At 42.6% G+C, this 24,158-nt stretch overlaps 1 protein-coding gene and 1 long non-coding RNA gene across 4 annotated transcripts in view; one reads left to right on the top strand and one right to left on the bottom strand.

Moving 5' to 3' along the window:
- Window positions 1–24,158, top strand: part of BCL9 (BCL9 transcription coactivator) — a 74,859-nt gene that overhangs the window by 11,486 nt on the left and 39,215 nt on the right. The window lies entirely within an intron of this gene.
- Window positions 2,567–24,073, bottom strand: LOC311514270. 3 transcript variants are annotated; one of them, XR_014709860.1, is made up of 5 exons: window positions 23,985–24,073; window positions 23,539–23,751; window positions 16,940–17,008; window positions 14,484–14,542; window positions 2,567–2,876 (listed from the first exon to the last, which is right to left on the bottom strand). It is a non-coding gene; the product is annotated as an uncharacterized lncRNA (long non-coding RNA). The 3 variants fall into 3 exon arrangements; XR_014709861.1 differs by lacking the exon at window positions 23,985–24,073 and having other exon boundaries at window positions 23,388–23,978; XR_014709862.1 differs by lacking the exon at window positions 23,985–24,073 and having other exon boundaries at window positions 23,539–23,976.

Genomic DNA, 24,158 nt, shown 5'->3' with positions numbered 1-24,158 from the left:
ATGTTTTATGTCTGGTCTCAGCCCAATAGGTGAGCTTTTTCTGGAAACCTTGCATAAAATCCATTCAGCTGTTTATGAGTCACATGAACATGAGTAGAAACCAAACCCAGAAACTAATTGTCCTGACCTTCACTGCACTCAGAATACTCAAAAAAAGACCTTGTTTTAAACCACAAACTGAGGACTCTGTTCTAGCTTTATATAACAAGAGCCTGGGTTGGGCTGGGGATGGGGGGGAAAGGATGCAAAGCCAACGGCGTCAGGCCTTGGAGGCAGCATGCAACCTATAGCAGCTCCTACACTTTATTTTTGGAGGTATAGTCTGTGCCAGCTCATGTCCACAGGCCATTATGGAAGTGGAACAAGGCCAATGGCCTTACCTCGTACCACATCCGTTTGGGGTGTTTAGTGCAGCGGGCAGCGCTGGTACTCTCCTGGTACTTGTACTCAGGGAGAGCAAGCACCATGATTGTTTCGGTCCCCTGCCCGTTCGTTGGGTTCCATACACCAGGGATTCTCAATCTTTTTCTTTCTGAGCCCCCCCCACCCACAACATGCTATAACAACGCTGTGGCCCACCGGTGCCACAAAAAATGTTTTTCTGCATATCCAGTAGATTAAAAACTAGGGCCAGCATTAGGGGATAGCAAGCAGGGTAATTGTCCAAGGCCCCATGCCACAGTGAGCTCTGCAGAGCTAAGTTGGCTTCATTCCCATGCGGCGGGGTTCAGGCTTCGGCTTTGGCCCTAGGCAGTGGGACTCAGGCTTTGGCTTTCTTCCCTGGGCTCTAGTGACTGTAACACCAGCTCTGCTTTCTGGTTTATTTTGGTGGACCCCTTGAAACCTACTCATGGCCCCCCAGGGGGCCTTGGACCCCTGGTTGAGAACCACTGCCATACACCATCTCCCTCTCATTTGCTTACCCTTGTAGACATGGCCATAGGTGCCGACTTCCCCTCTTTCATGTGGGTGCTCGACCCCCCCCTCTGCCCCGCCCCCACTCCACCCGTTCCATGAGGCCCTGCCCCTGCCCTGCCCCTTCCAACCCTTTCCCCAAAGTCCCCGCCCCAACTCTGCCCGCTCCCTGCCAATATTCCAACTCCTTCCCCAAATCCCAGCCCCTTCCCTGCCTCCTCCCCTGAGCGCGCCATGTTCCCAATCCTCCCCCACCTCCTGGAGCGTGCTAATGCTGCCAAACAGGGAGCTTGGCTGCTGGTGGGTGTGGAGCACCCATAAATTTTTCCCCGTGGGTGCTCCAGCCCCAGGGTACCCATGGAGTCCGTGCCTATGGGCATGGCCACAGTCTGGGCCTCAGCATATTGGTTGCCCTGGGTGAGGAGTATGGGCGTTGCTAAGTTTGAAAAACAGTCTGTGTTTCAAAGGACAAAGTCACGAGACATTTGAAAATGACACCACAGTGTCACCCCTCCAGCCAGGCTCACAAACTGTGACTCTTATAAAGCTCCCTAGGACTACAGGATTGTATCCCAGCAGGGTCAGCCCAATCTTGATCCTTCTGAGGGAGACAGCTGAATTCTGTGCACTGTACTGTGGGTTGGTCTTTTGTAGAAGAACATAAGAACAAGGCTCTGTTTGCCATGCATGCACAGTAGTAGTGATAGTAAATATTTATACTATGATGAGTTGGGACTGGGGCCCCGTTGTTCTGGGCAGGGTAAAAAAGCAGAAAAGAGACAATCCCTGCCCTGGGTGATTACAGTCTAAAAATGAAAGAGTCCATGATGCTGTCTGTAAGATTAAGGGTTTTGCCTTGGTGTGCTTTACCAACATTTTCCCTTTCTTCCCTCTTTTCCCTGTTGTGTAGGTGGCTTGTTTGCCTGTTTTTTGTCCTCCAGTCCCCATAGTGACTCCTGTCTGTAGAGCTTGTGCAGTACTTTGGGACATAGGTGCTGCATAAATATGTTGTTTATTACTGACTTTTCCCGATCAGTTTCAGTGTACCTATGGATTTCAGCCTCCCCTTATCCAGCTGATATTCGCTCCCACTCTAAAACTCCTGAATTCCTCCCCTTTAAACTTAAAGATGATGTTAAAAGAGGCCCAGCAAATCTGGTGTCATGATCTGCTGGACACCACCCCAATCACACCTCTTCCACCATCTAACTCAGATTTTGTATCCTCTGGTTACACTCCCATGTATAGAAATCCTCCCACCCCTACTCGTCCTATTAGTGCCCTAATATAAGCAAATGCATATATTTCAGTGTTTGATTAGATAGTTTCTCCAATGTAGGAAAGTGTGTGCATTCTGAAGATGCAATCCTATATATATATATGGATGCATTTCTGTATGTGGATGCATTTCTGCCTGTGATGGCAGCTGGCCTCTGGGGGGGGGCTGCCTGGGTGGAAGGGTTTAGTAACTGGAAAGGAGTGACAGGCTTGCCAGGAAGTGGGGGAAAGTTTGGTAGATTGAGATGGGATTGAGAAATCATCATGGATGGGAGGGGATTGGGTATGTTTAGCAACTTGAATGGGATATCAGATTTGGGACTGCCTTGTACATTAATTTATTTACCATTAATTACATTATTATTGTGGTTAATCAGACATTGACAATGATGTCCAGACAAAAAAGAAAAAAATGGACCCTGACCCCAAGGAACTTAATATTTGTTATTTCACACCCAGCTAAAAAAATCAATAAATCAGGCACTTCAGGTTGGTGTTGGAATTTTGCAAGGTTCACTTTTAAAAGGTGTTGTAGAAGAGCAGAATGTTGAGACATTTGAAGAAGAGGCAGGATAATGTGATTCATGAAAACATGATGACCATTCCAAGGATAGGGGGCAATGTGGAAGAAGGCGTGAAGATCATGGGTAAAATCTTGGCTCCAGTGGCTCCAGGTTTTCACCCTGAAATGGGAGAAAGCAAAAAAAAAGTGAGCAGTTAAGGGGGGAGTAAGAAGAAAAGCGAGAACAGATTTTACTGTGTGCAGAGTTGTGCAGGGGTTTGAAGTTAAGGCTGAGGAGCCTACATTTTGTGCAGATTGTGAGGGGAAGCCAGAGAAGGGATCTGAAGAAAGGAGTGACATGTTAAAGGAATTTAGGCAAGCTTATCCCAGCAGAGGAGATTCATACAGGGAATTCTCAAGGATGAATCAGTAAATCCAAAAGTTAAGATTCTCTTAGGAATGTTTACTTGTTTACAGGTTACAGAGTAGCAGCCGTGTTAGTCTGTATCCGCAAAAAGAAAAGGAGGACTTGTGGCACCTTAGGGACTAACCAATTTATTTGAGCATAAGCTTTTGTGAGCTACAGTTCACTTCATCGGATGCATTCAGACAGACAGACATCATCTTCCTTTCCAAATGCAGGAATGCATACGATGAAGTGAGCTGTAGCTCACGAAAGCTTATGCTCGAATAAATTGGTTAGTCTCTAAGGTGCCACAAGTCCTCCTTTTCTTTTTACGTGTCTATACTGCAGCCATGAGCTATCAGGCTCTGATCTTATCTGGTATGACAAGCTAAGCAGAAGATTGTGAAGTTCACAGATACTGCACTGTTGGGGGGCCTATAGGTACCTATGCTAGATAGATGGAGTGACCTGATCAGCACTCAGATGTGAGTTCCCTACCCAAAAAAAAAAAAAAAAAATCCAGTTGCTGCAGAAAATGATACTGGTGTTTCATAGGTTGTGTTCTTCTCTCAGTCAATACTGAACCACTGCCCGAGAATACTGGAAGGGGGGAAATATGCTGCAAGAGATATCATCTTTCAGATGAGAAGTTAAAATTGTAAAACCCTAACCACTTGTAGTTCTTAAAATACCCAGGCTAAAATATGTTTCTCTAAGGCCTTGTTTATAGGATTTTGTCTCCCCACCAATTTAGTTGTGCTGGTGTAGGCAAAGCAATAGTGGTTTATCCAACCCTTTTCAGAGCAGATCTGAATGACACAGTAATTAAGGCATCTGCTACCACTGCGTGCCTTGTCTATACTAGTGTTCTCACCATTGAAGTGGTTAAATACCTTAAGGGGAAAATATTATATACACACCTAATAGGGTTATACATTTATTATTTTCTATCCACAGGGGCAAGTAAAACTGTGCTAATACGGTTAGACCATAAACATGGTTAGTTTTGTACCACAGGGAGCACTTTGCAAATACCTGTGTTAGCCAAAACTACCCTCTTTTCCCACCCATCATATGGAGCAAGGTTCAGACACAGTTGCTAAATATAGTTAGGATGTAATTTCTAATTATATACAGCATTGATGTAAATCATATTACAGCCACACATTGTCATAACTGTATTTGAAAACTGTTTAAAAATTATTACAAACCCTAAAAAAGGGCAAGGTCTTAAAGGGAATCCCTTTTACATCTGTGTTCTGTATGACAATGCTTGTTGCCCCATGTTACAATAGAAGTAGTAGTAAGAATCCCCAGATATTGGTAAACTCACTGAGGAGGTAAAAATGAACCTGAATAGGAAATCCCTCTGTTTCTTGACTTTGTGTGAGTTTGACTGTGGTTGGACGCCACTTTGGTAGGCCAGTGTGACTGCTATAGCAGAAGGTGAAGTAGACTGATGGGGCAGAATTCCGTAGGAATGAGTTTCCCTTCAGCCGAAGAATTTGGGGGTTATTAGAGAAATGGAAGTTGACTTTTAGAAGGGTTTATCCCTTCAGAAGAAATGTTCCATTTCAAAAGCAAAATTCCGAATAGTCCAGGAATGATAAAATCACCCTTGTTTTTTCTTGTGAACTCCTAGAAGTCATCTATGTTGTATAAATGAGATCATTTGGCCTAATTAGTTCCAAGCTTAATTAGCAGTAATTATCCCAACATGGGAGTAATACCAGAGTAGGAAGTACCGAGTCCTCGATTAGATAGATCTCTAATTGGTGTTACAATATTGTAATTAAAGCATGCTTATATGCCTCTGCCTCAGCAAATGATTTGTTTTATGTCTGATTAAACAGGGAGTCCAGAAGCCTCAAGGAGGCCAGGTCTTCAGCACTGATTGAGATAGTGCATTACCCCTTGTCGTAGGAAAGAAACAATGAATCATGTATACTATAAACACCGTGGGCCAAATAATTCCTTGTGTAATACTACTGAAATTAATGAAATTGTAAGAGAGATAAATTTGGTCTGGAGTGTATAATCTAGATCTGTATAACACCCAGTTAAACACTCATTAGTGTTTCTGCAAACCAACTTCCAGGAGCATCAGATGAGCATCTGACAAGGCCCTGCTCCCTCCTCATGTCCAGGCCACCTGGCCAGTGGCTTGGCATGAGCAACTCTAAGGCTGGTAACTATGATAACAACCTTGCAGAACCTGTGTGTGTGTGTGTGTGTGTTTGTATGAATGAATGTGTGACTAAATATGAGATTGAATGGCATGTTATAGCTATAACTAACTGCTTACTATGATTCTTTCTGTATTCACAATAAATGTGGTATTTTGCCTTTTTCCCTTTAATAAGATCCTGCTGGTTTTTATTTTATTGGTACAACATTTTGGTGGAGAATTGCGAAAGGGGGAATATTGGTAAAAAACCTCAGTTATTGTAAATATTGGTGTGCACACCGCCAGCTCTACTCTGGCAATTATACATGCAGATAAATGCAAGTGACTTAATCTGCGTTTGTGGTCACTGTATTGCAGGTGTGAGTTTATTTGATTGCTGTGTGATCTTTAGATTGCACATTCCATTCAAAGTTTGCACGCTGTGGTGCCATGCATCGCAGAATGCACTCTGCTCCTCAGAACTCTGCAAACTTTGAAATTGGTGCAGCTTGATGTGTCATAAAGCGCTTAAAAGGGTGCCAACAATTTTATGCCTGGAAATGTACCTACTGTAGTTACAAGTAACACCTGAGATGACTACAACTGAAAGAAATTAACAAACAGGAAAACAAAATTGTTCTCCTTTCTTTCAGCATTGTTACTTTGTGTATAGTCTGTTTTTCCCTTGCTGCAAACACAGCTTGCTGTAAACATCAGAGAACCAGAAAAACTCATATATTTTAAAAAAGAAATTAAAAAAAATATCAGAAATGGTAATTGTCTGAAATTAGTCAGCTTCAAAGCTTTCAAGTTGTCTGTGTCTCTTTAAGAAACAACCTCCAAGGAACTCTGGAAATGCAATGCTTCATTTCTAATCTCTTTTATTATGCACCAAATTATGGAATGGGTGAGTGCACTTCCTGTTTTGATTCTTTGACATATCCTAGAACTTGTAATCATAGACATGTGGTGGACCCTACTACTCTACACCTGCAGAAAACAACAAATAATGAAGTTGCATTTCTAAACCAGCCTTTATCCAAGGATCTCAAAGTGCTTTACAGTCACTGAAAAATTAAGACTCACAATAACACCCTGGTGTATGATTCCATTTCACAGATGGGGAAATTGAGGCCCAGAGTGGTTAAGTATCTTGTACAACCTTGCATAGCAAGCATCAGGCAGAGCTTGGAATAGAACTGAGATTCTGTGCTTTAATCACAAGACCATCTTTTTACTTAGAGGAGGGGAAGAAGGAAGGAGGGAGCTGGCTTTAACTTGTACCTGAGGCTTGTAACCATGATTTTAAACAATTTCTAAAGAGAATTACACATTAAAGAGTAGTTTGCATCCACGCTCCTCCTCAAGGTCGCTGTTAGGATGACACTTGTAATACCAAAGGGTAAACTCAGTGTAAATAGTGGTTCCTTCATGCAGATGCTTACATATTTTTCTACTCCTTCCATCCCCCCTTTTTTCACTCTCTTTTTAAACAAGGAAATTAAATGCATAAAAATATGTTAATGCAATGGTAAGGGTGAGAATTTAAATGCCCCAACATCAGGACATTCAAAAGTTAAGGTTCCCACAGCAATATTAACTTGGCCATGTTGCATATGTGCTGTTTTGAATGACTGTTTATGATGTCAAATGGATACTTTAATATATATGTTCAATATGTCTAAATTAAGGTTGCCAGGGATTTTAGGGCTGAATTGTACCTGGAAGGCACAGCTCTGCCCGGTGTTAGGAAGAAACAGAACTGCATTGCCCCAGCAGGATCTGTGGAATAAACTGTGCCGTAGGCAGGCACAACTAGATCTGGTTGGGAATTTGTTAGACTGACTTTCTAATAGAAAATGCAGTTCTGTAAAATGGAAATTTTCTGTGAGAAAAGGTAGTGCAAGGACTGCAGTTGTGCTCGGCTCCTGTGTTGGGGCATGAAGGCAACACCTGGCACCATCCCTTATGAGGGCCAGGTAGATCTGATCCTTAACTTGTACTGTTCTTGGGTTATAAGATTTTTAAATTTTTAAAACCAAATTCTAAAGTGCTTCTTTGGTTTTTACTCTGTCCCCACTTCAAGAAAACTCCATTGTCACCAATGGTGGCTTTGAGTTGACTGCGTAAAAACTGAGCAAAACCTTCAGGATTTGGCCCTTAAGCCTTCATGTTATCTTACATTTTTGTAAAAGTGGATGATCCACAATACAAGGTCAAATCCTGAGGGTCTTACTCAGCCTTTGCTCAGGCCATACTTGCACTGGGCTTTTTATTGGATGTTTCTCTGAGTAAGGACCTCAGGATCTGGCTCATTTGTTATTTCTTTTTAAGGACAACATGGTTTCCCTCTCTCTCATAATAGGCATTGGATATCTACACACCCTTTATACCAAAGTGCTTAAAGAATGCTGTCATTCATAATAAGTGAAGACCTATAGACTGGTTTTATGCCATCTGCTGAAATTCATTCTTGTATGTGAGAGAAACTGTGCAGGGACGTGGAAGAGAGGAGAAGAGGAAGAGATTTTTCCATGCAGCACTGAATGGTGTTGCATACTAGATAGAGAAAAGCTGACAAATATCTGAATGTATAGAAAAGACTTCTAACCGAAAGGGAGGAGTTGTGGTTTAGGTTAAAGCCACAAAGGAAGTGAAGGAGGTTACCACTTTCCTGTGTGTGGGTAGATGGTTCTGCTCTTGCTTATCTGAAGGCCTTGCTGCAGCTCGGTCTTCCTCTAGGCCAGTGGTTCCCAAACTTGTTCCGCCGCTTGTGTAGGGAAAGCCCCTGGCGGGCCGGGCCAGTTTGTTTACCTGCCGCGTCTGCAGATTCGGCCGATCATGGCTTCAGTGGCTGCGGTTCGCTGCTCCAGGCCAATGGGAGCTGCTGGAAGCAGTGTGGGCCAAGGGACTTACTGGCCGCTGCTTCCAGCAGCTCCCATTGGCCAGGATCGGCCAAACCTGCAGACGTGGCAGGTAAACAAACTGGCGCGGCCCACAAGGGACTTTCCCTGCACAAGCGGCGGAACAAGTTTGGGAACCATTGCTCTAGGCACATATTCATCACTATATGGCATATAGAGAAACACCAGACTTATGGCTGGGTCCTGCCACGTGTTGAACATCTGCAATGTCCAGTGAAGTCAATGGGAACTGTGAGTTCTCAGTACCTCTTGGAATGAGATTCGTGGTTTAGTTTGCAGCCTCAAATATTTTAAGTTTATTTTTAAGGCCACAGTAGATTAAAAAAAACAGTGGCTTTTTTTTTTTTAAGAAATGCTTTTTTATTTCAGTCATTTAAAAAAATTTAAATTAAATACAGATTTATTTTTATAAATAAACCTATTTAAATTAAATTTGAAAAGATGACAACTTATACTAAGGCCTAAATTTACTATAATCTATTACAATAGTTTAAATATTAAGCAGTATGTTTGTTGCCCAAGTTTTTTAAAAAGTCAAACCACAGAACTGGTGGAAGTCACTGGCTAAGCACCCGGAACCAGAGTTTGTTGAAGTGCTAAACCAGTTTTTGACAGCAGTAGCCTCTTCTGCAGGTGCAGCGAGAATATTTTCAGTTCAGTTTGTTCAGTTAGTAAGGTTCAATGACTAGTTAATTCAAAGTTAAGATACCAAGTGGAAGTTGGAAAAACAGGAAAGCATGTGTTCGTCTTCCGATCTATGAATAAAAACCTAAGTCTGAGAGAACAAGATCTACTAAATCTAAAATCTTGAAGGACATGGTGATCAGAAACAATCAGTTCAGTTCACTCACTGCAGATAATACTTCCTTTGTTTAATAAATCAGTTAGTTTTAAGTGTAAAATAGGTTTTGATAAGCTTTTCCCTCCTTATGTATCGAGCACATTTAAGGTAGTTATACTGTATTTAACTAATGAAAAACAATTTTAAAATGCTGTTTTGGTGCATTTTTAATTTAACTCCAATTTCCTTCCAAATACAGCTTGACACAAATCACAAGTAAAAAATTAATCTAATAAATAAGAAATGCATAATTCACCATCTAACATTATAAAAATGTAAAACTTAATAATATTAATAAACGTATGTTAAGCTCTATAATTTCTTACACTATATTTATACACATTTATTTATCTTCCTGGTTAATACCAAATGTAAGATTATATTTAGTTGGAAATCAGCATATTTTAATGGTTACCAGCCAATGAGAAGCAACATTTCTTTAGGCAAATAACTAAACTACCAAAGCAAAACAAGATTAAAATTGATTATTTAAATCAAGGTTTCCTGCTTGCTGAGTTCAAATCACCTTGATTAAATCAATCCCCCTGTTTAAAACCCATATATTGCCATTTAGAAACTAGTTCTTGTTCCTTTCCCTATTGTTGACTTACAGTTAGCATCTCTTTGGAAGAACATAAAGGGCCATATTTGGAAATCAGTGGGATTACCTGGAGTCAAGTTAGCACAGAATTTGTCCTGAAGTTTTGGAATTGTATGCAAGTTGTGTTAAATTTTTCATATCACTTAATTTTGACCACTCTGTCTTGCACTTGGATTATTCCTTCCACCTCTCCTTTCATTGTTATTGAGTTGTGTCTTTATCCTGATGCTAGATTTAGCACTAATCTATTTGTCAAGTCAGTGCTGGTTCTGCCTGGATTTTGATTTCAAATTTCACCTATCCAGTCTGTCTGCTTACTGCAGATTCTGCATAGATTTTAGCTCCCGGTTGTTTGTGGGTGATTGACAGTTTCTGCAGCTATCCCAGCTGTGTCTGGCTGACTTGTTTGTTGATTTAGGGCAGATTCTGAATGAATTTGGGTTCCTGTACTCTGTGTTGCTGATGTTTCCCTTTGGTTTTCACTGTGTGTTTTGTTTTGTTTATGGATCAGAGGCCCTAGTTGCATCTGGCTGAAATGTTTGTTCTGTCATTGTAAGTTCTCATGGATTTCTATAGCTTTGCTCTCAATCACAGTGAGCTAGAGTGTTAGGATGGAGTGGCTGATTGAATCTGGTGTGCTGCAGAAGACATACCAGGAGACAGATGAAAGAATGTAGGATAGTGAACTAAAAGGGAACCAATACTGAGCAACCCCCACCCTCACTCTGAGCACTGGAATGTAAACCAGGCCCCCTAACCCAAGCTCTTAACTGGTTACAGCACTATCACTGACAGTGACTTTATTTTGTGCAACCTGTGCTTTCTGATGATACTGCATTATTGTACAAGAAAAGAGCATTTGAAAGCTATTCCCCGAAGAGCCATTATGTGTTATTGTAGTCCCTAACCTTCCATTAACAGCTCACCCTAACACCTAACCCTGACCTTGGGACGAAGCAGAGGCATTTCACTTACCAGGTGTGAAATCAGATTTTGCCATGTGGGGATTATTGCTCTATCAGGTGTGTTACATTATCTGGTGTTTTAAAAATGGCTTTGTTGGAAGTACAAGATACCATTAAAGATTTATGTGTGGTGAATGTGTCCTTTTTTTGCAGCGTGTTTCCTTTAAGATACCTTCACAGTATTGATTTTGAGAAGAATGTTCCCTGCTGTTTTAAAACTTTTCCTTCGCCTATGGATTTCCAGTATTATCAACTGAACTTGTGTACAGTTTCTACCCTGGCCTATACTGTAAAGCTAGAGTACCTCACTGGTGGTCTCTAGGGACCCACTTTTTAGGTTAAAAAGACTGTTAGCTCTTCATGTTCATTCAGTCCTGGACTTCCCCCAATGTTACTCCCTTCTCACTCCAAAAGATGCCTTGTCATCTAGCTAGGGCTGTGGGTCCACTTGCAAAGTCTGCCAATGGATCCAAAATCTGAGCTGGGTAGACCCTGTGTCCTGCCATCTCTTAGAGTGAGAGAAGTCATCTCAGCATGTGCATTTGTTCTTGAGCTTCCTCCTGCACCACCACTTCAGGAATCCTGACATCCCTATAATGTTTCTCTGAAAGGCGAGGTTTAAAGGGTTGAAACACAGTTTCATAGTCAGACCTAGCAATTTGAGTCAGTTAAGACCAGGATGGAGATGAAACTAAGAGATCTTGGTACCAGCAGGTCATCTTTGGCCCCACAGTCACGAACAGTGGACAGTTAAGAGATACAGCTCTTTGCAGGGCCGAGGATTTGAGAGTTTCTGTTGAATCTAGGGCTGTGTCTACACTGCCACTTTCAGCGCTAAAACTTTAGTTGTTCAGGGATGTGAAAAAACACCCCCTGAGCGACAAAAGTTTTAGTGCTGAAAAGCTCCAGTATAGACAGCGCTTTATTGTCGGGAGCCGGATTCCCGGTGATAAAGCTAGCACTGCTCGTTCGCGGTGGTTATTTTTCATCGCCGGGAGAGCTCTCCCCTGGGGATAAAGCGTGACTACACGGCCCACATCACAGTGCTGTAATGTGAGCAGTGTAGACATACACTAGGATGCCAGGAGTCCTGCTTTCATCAAGGAGAACCCTTGGGCAGCAATTCCAGGGTCAGCATTCATTCACCCATTCCTCAGCCCGAGGACGGCAGACTGTGTGGGGGGCAGGGTTCTATCTACAGCTGGAAGAGCTGTTGGTTAGTGAACTACAGATTTGAGTTCAATTTCTCATTGATGGATCATACGTGTAGTATATTGAAATCCTACATTCAGTTCCAGATGCCAAAGCACCTGGACTATGGTAACTGAACCTAATTTACTATAGCCTTTGGTCCCCAGAAAGTGCAACTCCATTGAAGTCAGAGGAGTTGTGCCTGCTTATGCCAGTGGTGAAGCTGGGCCTTTGACTGTCCCTGTAATTCTTCCAAAATGCAGAAGAGACTCCCATCAAGTCATATCATGATTTTTCAGTCACCTTACATGCAAAATAAGGAGTCAATGAAAGAAACAGCAGTCCTCTTTGGAGAGTAGTTTATAGGAGTGGTTCAAATAACAGCTTGTAGTTTTTAATGGAGGGGAAGACATAATACCAGTTAAAAGCAGAAATTACCAGGTCCCAGAGTGTCATAATGGGTCACTGCTTTTCCTTCCCTACATGCGGAGTCCCACAGTAGGTCTCAGTCCTAGCTCCACTCCTGTTTAACATCTTTCTATGGAAAATCTTTAGGAGACATTATAAGATGCCGTGGATTGTGATGCCAGCAACATGCATTCAGCACAGAGCGTGCAGTCTTCCGAATTGCAGGGAGGAAATCATAACTTGAATAAAGAACATAACTGAGCCCAGGAAACTGCCACCACTTTTCCCTCAGCTGAAGGCATCTGCACACTGGCAATTAAATATTGTTTGCAGGTGCTGGGTCATGCTGGCCTCCTTGCTGATGTTAGATACTCAAAGAAGAGCAATCATCAGCTCTGGCTAGCAAAATGGCTCAGTCTTTTCTGTTCAGAAGATGAGTTAGCCACAGCACTTGAAGCATTCCTCACCTCTAGGCCTGACTATTCTCATTCACTTTGCCTGTGTTTTAGATTGGAAGGATACAAAAGGCTACAGCTGATATATAGTGCAGCAGCCTGTCTCTTAAACCAGACAAGCCAAAGAGAGCATATCACCTCAGTGCTTCATGACCTGTGCTGGCCCCCTGTGCATTACCAGCTCCAGTCTTAAATGCTTGTTCTGGTCTATGATATCCTAGATGTGATAGGAATATACTATCTCAAGGACTGCCTTTCCTTCTGACAAGAATAGGACTGTTCCTGATCTGCTTTGGGAGGGTGTACAAGTCCTACCCTTGTCAGAAAGAGAAGCAGGCCTTGAGATAGTAGGTGCTTATCCTATCTAGGACCTTGTAGATAAGAACAAGCACTTTGGTTTGGATCTGGTAAGCCACAGCAGAAGAAACACCATAGTATGCTCTGAAACATAAGACAATGAATAAAACAAAGAGCGAGGTGGAAATCCTTATGGATGGAGCTTTTTGTTTTATATAGCCCTGATACAGCACCTAAATATCACAGTGAGTCGTGCTTTAGAAATTCATTTAATTTAATTAAATATTTTCAAAATTAAAAAAAAGCAGCTGTCCATTCACTCTAGGCTCCCTTGACATTGTTTAATCTACAAATACTGAAAATTCCTTAATTATAACTTCAGCAACTCCATTAGACCCCCAACCAGCAAACATAGACAAATTAAAGATTGAACCATCCTTCTCTCACTCCTAACCACCCACATAAGCTTCCCCCCTCTTCATAATGTGGAGAAGAAAACTGAGCTTTCCAGCGTGCCGTAATGATAATCAAAAGCAAGCTATTTTGGATTAAGCGGGGGAGCAAGTTCTGAAATCAAGGGGACTTCACCTAGAAGGACCTGCCAGCAGCGTTCTCTTATACCAAGTGGGTGCCAGTTTAAATGCTTCTGCTGATGGCAACTGCAGCAATGTGGCAAGGTGAGAGATGTGGTCTCTCCAGTAGGCAGGTCCCTGGCCACTTAGGGCTTTATATGTCAAGTGAAACATGTTAAAATCTACCTGGAAGCCAACAGTCAGCCAGTGCAGATCCTGGAGCACCAGAGTAAAAATGCTCACGGTAGGATACATGGCTTTTGAAGTGGGCTGCTGAATTCTGCACCAGCTTCAGTTTATGAATGGATTTAAAGTGCAGTGCCATGTAGAAAATATTGCAGTATTCTCATCCTTAGATGACAGAGGCATAAATGACAGTTGTCAGATCTGCGTTGGAGAGGGACTATCACTACTTCTTGGCCATATGTAAGTTTTTAAAAACCAGCGTCCTGACATTGCTGCTACCTGATCCTTTAGTAACATCTGGGAATCTAACCAGACCCCTAAGTCTGAACAAAAGCCAAACACACATCCCCAGTCAAAGAAGCAGATGTTATCTTCAACTAGATTATATTCGCTACATCTTCTGGTAGTTTCCCACAATCAGGATTGCTTCAGACTTGTCTGGATTGAACTCCAGCCAACTAGCTCTCATCCATGTCGCAGTCTCGACCAAGCAACTGCCAGTCGATAAATTAAAGAGAGAGAGTGAGAAGAGGGAGTATTGAATGGACTGGGATGGCTGCTTTATAGAAGAGGCTAGCATTGGGTAGTAAATTATAGGGATACGGGGAAGAATAGAGGCTGTGACATTAAAGACAGATGTTATTGAAGCACACAGAGAACAGAATTAGTGGATAGAGGGTTGAGTACTATAGTTAGAAATAGTCATGGATATGTGATGTGTAAGGAGAATAAGTGTACTTCAAGAACCAGTGGGAGATGAGAGTACTTCAAGCACCTTTAGGGAGCTGAGTGGCAAACTGCAGTCCAGTTCGTGCTCCAAGAACATCTGCGACCCTGTGAAATGTTGGAAAGTAAAATGTTGCAGTAACAGTGAATAAAATTTAGATCTCATCTATCTGAGCAGGAGTATCTCAAGGTGAAATAACAGAAGGAGAGGAGGCGGGAATATTGATTTCTGCCTCACAAAACAGACAACAACGCCTACGTTTTCATGGCAGGCATTTAACCATGTGACTCCCATTCACTTTAATGGACCAGTCTGGATTACAGTAAGGCATTGGTTTTTTCCTTCATGTACAATATAAAGAGGAAATCATGCTGAAGTTATTTTTATTTTATTATAGCATTGCAGTAGAGTTGTTGAGCCAAATTCCACCCTTGGAGGCTTGTGCACAACTCCCGTTTATTTCAGAGGGAGGTACAGTCTGTGGGCCTCATTCATCAATGCCTTTGGGCCAGGATGCAGGGTTGCACCCTAGAGTACAACCCCAGCTCAGAGGGCTTTCCCCAGAAGTCAAGGGTTCTGGGGTAGCCAGGTGCAAGTTGGGGTAGCACCAGAGGCCAAAGGACCCCTGGCAGCCCAAGAAGTGTGTTCTGTATTAATGCTGGGACAATTTCTCTTGTTTATTTCTATTTGAGGACAGAATTGAGCCTCCTATAGTTATTACTGCTGAGTAGGATACTTATTCATCCACAAAGAGATTACCAGAGGATTGCACAGAATGGACTCCCATAGTTGTAAACCTCCAGTAATGGAGATGCCATGTAAGAAAAAGGACACTTCTACTGAAAACTCTTTCCTTCAGCTGTTCATAATAATTTCAGAAATATTCCTTCTGTGCTGAAATTTAATTTGCTTTGTGTCAGGCCAGGGAAATACAGGGGTGTATATCAGGGCAATTGACAGGCTTTTTGATGGGTGCAGCAAGGGTGGTTTGGTGTTGGGATTGTTGTCATGGACTAGGCATGTGGTATAGTTGGATAGAGGCAGGATGTGGTTAGCTGGCAACTTGCGGGGCTGTGAGAGAATATTTTTTTAAAAAAAATCAAGGGCATTAAATAATAATAATAATAATAATAATAAAAGTCTAAGATTATAGTGTATCTTAAATGTAGAGTCCTGTGTGGACACAAAATTTATATCCGCGGATATCCATGGAGCCGCAGGGCTCTAGCGACAACGAGCGAGACCAGCAGGGCTATGGCCAGCAACTGGGCCAGGAACTGCAGTGGCGAAAGCAGCAGAATGTTGGGCCGCCACTCGCAGGAGCCAGCGCCCAGCCTGGGCAGCTCCTCCATGTGTTGCCCCCAGCCCTGCCCACTAGGGTGGGCAACAGGCTCACTGGCAGCTGTCCATAGTCACTCTGGTGTGTGCAGCTGCTTGCAAGCTCCTGGACAGGAGTTCTGTCCAACCGGTGGTGTGCGACATGCTGCTGCTCTTGCCGCGGCAGTTATTGTCCCGGTCGAGGGCCATGGCCCTGCTGGTCTCGCTCGTTGTCGCAAGATCTCTGCAGCTCCGTGGATATCCGCACCTGCGGATAGAAAGTTTGTATCCATGCAGGACTCTACTTAAATGCACAAAAGTCAGGAGATTCTGAAGCCAAGTTCCCATGGCTTGTCCACATCTAACTGCGTGTGCAAACAAATACCTTACATAGAGTATGTCCAGTGTAGCTGAGTTAACATTCCTGTGCAAACTTCAACTTTTGAATGTTCTAACTTTTGTACATTCAAGTTCTCAACCTTAATTTTGCATGAATGTATGTTATTCCATGTGTTTCATAAGCATATATTTTTCCATATTATGTTTATCTGATTTTCCTTCTGTTTTAATATATCTTCTTCTTTTTAACATGGGAGATAATGTTGAATTTTTATCTATATTGCTAGCTAAAGTTTTCAGTGTACCTGCTTAGTAACTGCCAGGGATGCTTTCGTTATAAGATGAGGGTTTCCTACAGCTGCATTTTTATAATGGATCAGGGTGGTTTTGTCTGTTTGATGTCTGGATCTGGTTAATATCTTGAAAGGGGCATCACAGAGGCCTGGAGATCAGACTAGATTATCACAATGGTCCTTCTGGATTTGGAATCTATGAATCAGAAATGTAGGCACCAATCCTGCTAAATGCTCAACGAAGTCAGACCACTGCTTCTGCACAGAACACCATTTATTTCAGGGGGGTTCCCTATAGGCATAGGGAGTTCCAGAATTGTAGAGAAGTTTTCAGGATTGGAGACCTAACAACTTTAAAATAGTTTCAGGTACTAAAACTACCTCTGAGTTCCTCTGCCAATTTTTACAATCTTTACAATAACGTTCTAATATTAACAATGTATTTCGCTCTCCTGTGGCCATATGAAGTTCCACACGAACAAGGGAAACTCAGTGGGCCTATTCACCTGAGTAAAGTCAAGCATGTGCTTAAATGTTTGCAGTAAGAGGGCATACCTGATTTTGCTAGAGGCACAATGAGGCTGACTGGACACACAATGCTGTCAAGTGCAGAAAGTAACCAAACTGGAAAAAATAGCAAAAAATATAACCTGTTATAGTAATCTTAGGAATTACTAGTAGCAGTAATCTCTAAAACATTTTTTTCAGATAGAAGAGTAGGCTTTAAATTAACAGCGGACCTTTAACTGCCTCTTTCACACTTTCCTGTTTTAGACTCTCAGCCTGCAGTGAGCTCCATGCAGAGCTCATTGCAGTATTATGGCTTTAATCACCTTGGTTTCTTATAGAATTTATTGTTACCTCTCTGGAAGGCTCATTATAACACACAGCCACGTAAAACGTAAACGTTGGAGGAGAAAAAGTCAGTGTCTGATTCTGTTGCATGCACCTTGTTCAATAACTTAAACTTGAGCAAAATGAGGTGGGGGAGGGAATACCCAAAAAAGCCTCCTGGCAATTGGAATTCTCCATTCACAACAGTGGGAGCATTTTACACCCACTTTGCACAAGTGTACTCAGGACTGCATAAGGTGCAAGGAAGTGGAGATTAGATTCTTAAGTAGTGTGTAGTGCTTCAGTGCTCTAAGGGTACGTCTACACAGCACTTACACACCTGCAGCTGGCCTGTACCTGCTGACTCGGGCTTGCGGGGCTTGGGCTATGGGGTTGTTTAATTGCAGGGTAGACATTTAGGCGCAGGCTGGAGCCCAGTCTCTAGGACTCCCCCCCCCCCCCCTCAGGGTTCTAGAGCATGGGCTCCAGTCTGAGCCCGAATGTTTACACCGCAATTTTACAGTCCCATAGCCCAAGCCTTGTCAGACCGAGTCAGCTGGCACGGGCCAGCTGTGGGCGTGTAATTGCTGTGTAGATGTACCCTAAAGGTATAACCATTTTCAAAGAGGGAAGTTGTAGTTCAACAGATAGAACATATGTGGCATAATTTTAATAGAAAGTTGTTAGAGGTAAAATGGTCTAGAACCTGAAAAGGGTAGGAAGTGTTTTATCTGCCCCCATTCTGCTCCTGTTGAAGTCAATGGTAGTGTCCTTTGACTTGAGTGGGATTGGGGCCCAAAGTGCTGCTAATGCCATAATTATATCATTTAAGTGTAAGGAAGACCTGTGATGATCTGTATGGTAACTGTCTGTAAATAATGAGTTCTTAATGGTGACTGCCTGTCTCTACTCTGGGAATAATGGTCAGTCCACTGTAAAGAAGAAAAGGAAACAGAATAATTTTAGGACTGAAGCAGTATGGCTCTGAGTCGCCTGAAGGGCCTGATCCACTTGTTCTCAAGCAAAACTTGTTTTATTTGGAACAGCAATGTGTGTCTACAGTGGTGGAGGACATTTGACTGGAGTTGATGACAGATGGACAGGGGCTACTATATAATTTTAAAAGAGATTAACAGCCCATGTGCTGACACTTACTTATGCTGTTAATTGTATTTGCCTGAGTAGCCCCATTGAATTCAATGGTTCTATACTTATGTGTGCAAATTAAGTACCTGTGTACGTTTTTGCAGGATTGGGGGCTAAAAGAATGAAAGTAGCAATCATGGTATGCAAAGCTCTGAACCATATATAGAAAGCAGAACATAAATGTATTGAGCTGGTAGGCATGTGAACCACTACTGTTATGTGGATAGAATTGGGGCTCCTCAGCTGTGTATCATAGTCCAAATTGTAGAGGATTGTGCTTTTGAGCAGAAAGATTGAGTTGTATGCCTGTTGCTGCCATGAAGTTCTAAGACCATGGTGTGCAGTGTGGTGACAGCTGTGATGTTCTGGGTGTTCTTGGATTTGTTTTAATACTGTAAAGAACCAGGAGAGTTGGATTATTTGCAACAGCTTGTAAGAACGTAAATGGGGAGGGGAAGGCCTCCTTGAGTGTTGTGTAGTTGCTGACAATCTCTAAAGCCTTGAATGGTCTGGGATTTGGCCACCTGAGAGGCTGCCTTTCCACCTTACAACCTGCCAGAGCTATTAAAATCAGCAGGGAGACTTTTGTTGTCAGTTCCCATGGTGAAACTCTTCAAGGCCAACAGTAGGGATTTCTTAGCTGAGAACTTCTGCCTTGGGAATTCACTCTGGTTGGTATTTTACTGTAGACAATTCCCAGAGAGGATAGGGCAAAGTACCAACTTAACTCTAAGGGCTTGGCTACACTTACATTTTATAGCACTCGAACTTGCTGGCTCAGGGGTGTGAAAAATCACCCCCCTGAGCGCAGCAAGTCAGAGCGCTTTAAAGCGCTAGTGTAAACAGGCTCCGAATGCTAGGAACCGTGCTCCCAGCGCTCGGAGCTAATCCTCTCAGGGAAGTGGATTGCTAGGAGTGCTGGGAGAGCTCTTTCCCAGTGCTCGTGAGTGACCACACTCGCACTTCAAAGTGCTGCCGTGGGAGCGCTCCCGCGACAGCACTTTGAAGTTTCCAGTGTAGCCGTGCCCTAAGAGTAAAGTAAAATGTTCTGATAACTGATTTCAAGAGTCCTCCAAAGAGAGGAAGGAATAGACAGAAGGTGAGATGGGAGGAGAAAAAAAGAAAGGATGGTGGCTTGATGGGGTTATTTGAGACTGAAGGAATGATTCGCCATTGCCTTGCAACTTGGCCAGTAATTTTTGCCTGTATGAGATGGTGGCTTTCTGATCTAGTAGTGTTTTACACCCATTTCATACACAAGGGGCAAGGCAGTGGAGAACCATGCATAGAAAGGTACACCTGTTAACCTGTTGCTAATTTTGTGTTTGTCACGATTAAACTGTAAGGCTGGGATTTTCAAAGGCACCTAAATGGAATGGAAACTGGGTGCCTGACTCCCTCCGGCACTTTTTAAAATCCCAGTCTAAACTGCTTGGTCTCTTAAGGAGACCCCGATTGAGTCCATGATGTCAGTAGGAACTGGGATTGGGCCCTATATGTGAATCACCAGTGATGCACTTCTATTCCTTGTTTATTACAGTAGCACTTGAAAGCCCCAACCACAGTGGGGCTCCATATTATTGAGTACACACATGCAGTGAGAGAGAGGCCCTGCCTCCGAAAAGTAGGGCTGTCAATCACGCTGTTAAATAATAATAGAATACCATTTATTTAAATACTTTTGGATGTTTTCTACATTTTCAAATATATTGATTTCAATTACAACACAGAATACAAAGTGTACAGTGCTCATTTTATATTTTTTATTACAAATATTTACACTGTAAAAAACAAAAGAAATAATATTTTTCAATTCACCTAATACAAGTACTGTAGTGCAATCTCTTTTTCATTAAAGTTACAAATGTAGAATTATGTAAAAAAAAACAACTGCATTCAAAAACAAAACAATGTAAAACTTTAGAGCCTACAAGTCCACTCAGTCTTACTTCTTGTTCAGCCAAGCGCTCAGAAAAACAAGTTTGTTTATATTTGCAGATCATGCTGCCCACTTCTTGTTTAGAATGTTACCTGAAAGTGAGAACAGGTGCTCTCATAACACTGTTGTAGCCGGTGTCGCAAGATATTTATGTGCCAGATGTGCTAAAGATTCATATGTCCCTTCATGCTTCAACCACCATTCCAGAGGACGTGTCCATGCTGATGACGAGTTCTGCTCAATAACGATCCAAAGCAGTGTGGCTTGATGCATGCTCATTTTCATCATTTGAGTCAGATGCCACCAGCAGAAGGTTGATTTTTTTGGAGGGGGGGGGGTGTTTCGGGTTCTGTAGTTTCTGCATCGGAGTATTGCTATTTTAAGACTTCTGAAAGCATGTTCCACACCTCGTCCCTGTCAGATTTTGGAAAGCACTTCAGATTCTTAAAGCTTGGGTCAAGTACTGTAGCTATCTTTAGAAATCTCACATTGGTACTTTCTTTGCGTTTTGTCAAATCTTCAGTGAAAGTGTTCTTAAAATGAACAACATGTGCTGGGTCATCATCCAAGATTGACTTAATATGAAATATATGGCAGAATGTGGATAAAACAGAGAAGGAGACATACAATTCTCCCCCAAGGAGTTCAGTCATAAATTATTTAATGCATTTTTTTTTTTAAAGAGTGTCATCAGCATGGAAGCTTGTCCTCTGGAATGGTGGCCAAAGCATGAAGGGGCATACAAATGTTTAGAATATCTGACATGTAAATACATTGCAATGCCGTCTACAAAAGTGCCATGCGAATGCTTGTTCTCACTTTCAGGTGACATTGTATATAAGAAGCGGTCAGCATTATGTCCTGTAAATGCAAACAAACTTGTTTCTCTTAGCGATTGGCTGAACAAGAAGTAGGACTGAGTAGACTTGTCGGCTCTGAAGTTTTACAGTGTTTTGTTTTTGAGTGCAGTTCTGTACCAAAAAAATCTACATTTGTAAGTTGCACTTTCACGACAAAGAGATTGCACTATAGTACTTGTATGAGGTGAATTGAAAAATACTATTTCTTATTTTTACTGTGCAAATATTTGTAATAAAAATAAAGTGAGCACTGTACACTTTGCATTCTGTGTTGTAACTGAAATCAATATATTGAAAATGTAGAAAACATCCAAAATATTTAATAAATTTCAATTGGTATTCTCTTGTTTAACAGTGCAATTAAAACTGCGATTAATCACAATTAATTTTTTTAAATCGTGATTAATTTTTTGAGTTAATCGCATTATTTAACTGCGATTAATCAACAGCCCTAACAAAAAGATTTCAATTTATGCTGTGCTTTAAGGGGAAGAAAATGGTGGTATGTCTGGAGGAGGAGGGATTGTGGACATTAATTTAAAAAAACAACAACTATGATAAATGCTGAAATAGGCAAGGTTTAAAAGTTGGTACCGATTAGGGTGGGTAAAGAAGCAGAGATTAGTTCAGGAGGAGAAAGTCTTCGACTACACTAGACTGATCTTTAAAAAGTGTTCGACTACTGCTACCACCAATGGAGCTGCTTTGGTAGTAGCCACAGTGGGACACTGTGGGTAAAAAAGACTGGTATAGGCTACCCCTCTGAGTTCAGCCTTGTGGGCTGGAAATGGAAAACTACAACTGCAAAGAGTTAATGTAGTGCCTGCTTTTAGCCTTCTCAAGAGGTGGGGGAGGGGTAAGTGAAGGGGAAGAAATTCCCAATAGATAACTGTGTGGGAGGGAACAAGGAGGTAACAACATCTTAAGAATAAGGGATGGAGAGGGAAAATATAACTACCACTTGTCTACGTGGGGAAATTGACTGTTATAGCTATAGTGGAATTATACTACTGGAATTATACTACTGAAGCTATACTGGTATAATTCTCCATGTGGACACTGTTCCAGACTAAGTGCCTTTATTCCAGTATAATTATGTTGCTTCCACAGAGCAGGGATTTATTTTAAGGGTGGGGAGCGGATAGGAAAAGGGATGGTGTCATTTGAAGAGTGAGGAAGGGAGAGAATGCTACATTTCAATACACTAACTTTATTGGCATGACAATCTATCTAAATGTTGCAAAAGTGTGACAATGCCAAAATTTGGATTTCTCTCAGTGATAAATGCAATATATCCACTGTGGTTAGTGCTCGTCTCATGATGTACAGGATTAAATATTTTGTGGGAGTGGTGGAGGGAAGGTAGTGTTTTGGGAGAAGAGGTGAGTCTTTATGAGAATCTGTATCTTTCTCAAAATGATCCACAGAATGGAAGAAGGGGGGAACCACTGCAAACCCTAAAACACTGGCCACAAGAGGGTTTCAAGTTGCATTAGCATTTAACCCCCAAAACATCAAGCATTTGCTCAGGATGGGGCTTTCCAGCACTTTTGGGGTTGATAGGTTGTGCTTATTTGTCATTCTTGTCCATTCCTTCTTATCTAGTTGTGGACTGTTGCACAACCTAGTGCATTCTTCCTCATGCTAAGGTCTAGGAATCCATTGCAATGGGTGCAAAGCCTGCTAGGGGCAGACCCAGACCTGCCAGTTACTGGCTGCGTGGGAATACCCCCTTCTGAAATTTTCTCTCCCTCCTTGCTGCAGAGCTTGTCTGAGGGAGACTCAAAATGTGGTATCATTACTGACTAACTCTTTGGTTCAATAACATGTCAATTCCCAGCAATGTCCCAGGGCTTCATTTGCCTTTTTGGGTGAATGTCCCATTAGCTCTGCTTCCCTGGTGAGGTGTTTGCAGCGGCTGATGCCCCTGCAGGCTTCAAGGAGCCAGCTAGGCTGAGAAAGCCAGAGGGTAAAGGGAGGGGCCAGTCTCCTGCTCTCCTCTCCCCTCCTCCCCCACTTTATCTAGCATCTCACTGGGGAGCTTGCCCATCTCTGGGGGCAGATAACAATTTCCCTCTCACAAATTAGCGAGGGTGGGATTACCTCTGCCTCCCTTCCTTGGGCGGGAAAGGACAGACTGAGCCAGGTAGGATTGGAGGGAGTGGAGGTGAGGGGGGGGAGACACTCTGCTGGGCAAGATGCAACCCAGGACAGGTTGACTCACCTTTATCCCTTCTCCTGCCAGGAAGGAGGCAGGCAGTATTGGGAATAAAATGGCTGGAGGGGAGGCAGTGCCCCTATCTCTGTGATGGGAGTGAAGCCAGACAGGCAGCGTGCCAAGTGGAAGATCATTCCTGAGTCCCAGTAGCTCATACCTGCAGCGATGCCTCTGATTGCGGAACTCAGCTACCTCTTCCTTCTCTGCTTCCCTCTGAGTCACGAATGGAGGGTACTGGACAGAGCATGGACACTGGCAGCACCAGAGTGCGTGATAGGAAGCTGAGCTCAAAGGTCATCTCCCTCCCCCTGGAATTCTCTTCTCATATCCTCTGCTGAGGCCTCCAGGAGAAATCAGACACATATGGACCCTATCCAGTAAAAAGTAGACCCTCTGTGAAGTCCATTCTTGAACCCTAGAAGAAGCTCCTGTTGGGCTCACAAGACAATAAATCTGGCTTCTGTGAGGGCAGGGTGATCGCTATTGAATTGAAATATTTTGGGGGTAAAGACTAAGCCCACTTTCACCCCCTCTACTGAAGCATGATCATAGGGACAAACATCCAAAGGGGAAATATAAATAAGTATTTGTTTGTATTCTCACCTTTATGGATGCAGCATGGTGCATAATCCTCAGTGCTTGGCTCCCCTGCTCACTGTGTTACAGAAACAAAAATCCAATTCTTAGGGCAACCTACTGAGAATGCTGACCTCATGTACACGTGTGTCAGTGATCCAGAGTTCATGTGAGTCCTACCCCCTAATTCCTGTTATCCCC

Source organism: Lepidochelys olivacea, assembly GCF_965140295.1.
Source record: "Lepidochelys olivacea isolate rLepOli2 genome assembly, chromosome: 1".
In the NCBI taxonomy this organism is placed as follows: Eukaryota; Metazoa; Chordata; order Testudines; family Cheloniidae; genus Lepidochelys; species Lepidochelys olivacea.
The sequence above is the reverse complement of the archived record's forward strand: the minus strand, read 5'-3'. Positions and strand labels throughout refer to the sequence as shown.